General features: G+C 41.6%; 1 protein-coding gene across 1 annotated transcript in view; it reads right to left on the bottom strand.

Moving 5' to 3' along the window:
- The window catches only part of LOC119588665, a gene marked incomplete in the record, with an annotated part of 53,301 nt that overhangs the window by 773 nt on the left and 52,131 nt on the right, over nt 1-397 (bottom strand).

Raw genomic sequence — 397 nt, 5'->3', positions numbered from 1 at the left:
AAAGGAAAACAGGAGAAGAAAGAGGAGATGGAGGTGATGAACTGGAATAAAGAGGATGGAGAAGGAGAATGGGGAGAAGAATTGGACGAATGATTAGAACGAGATGAAGATGAAAGATGAGAAGAAAAGGAGGAGGAAGGCAGCGAAAAAAGAAGAAAAGGGAGACATTGACGGAGGCCACTGAAGGAAGAAAGTGAGTCGTGCTGGGTATACGAAAAATAAGAAATGCGCTGGTAAATGTGAAAAGACGACTGCCACAAAATAAGATGAATGGGACAGGAGCAGGATAAATGGATAAGAAACATCCACAACGACGTAACAAAAACAACACCAAGGATCATATTTTCCATCGACATAACTTATCGAAATGATCCTCAGCAACTGTAACACCCTTCAG

Source organism: Penaeus monodon, chromosome 24 (genome assembly GCF_015228065.2).
Source record: "Penaeus monodon isolate SGIC_2016 chromosome 24, NSTDA_Pmon_1, whole genome shotgun sequence".
NCBI classification, from domain to species: domain Eukaryota; kingdom Metazoa; phylum Arthropoda; class Malacostraca; order Decapoda; family Penaeidae; genus Penaeus; species Penaeus monodon.
This window is presented reverse-complemented; position numbering and strand designations above follow the sequence as displayed.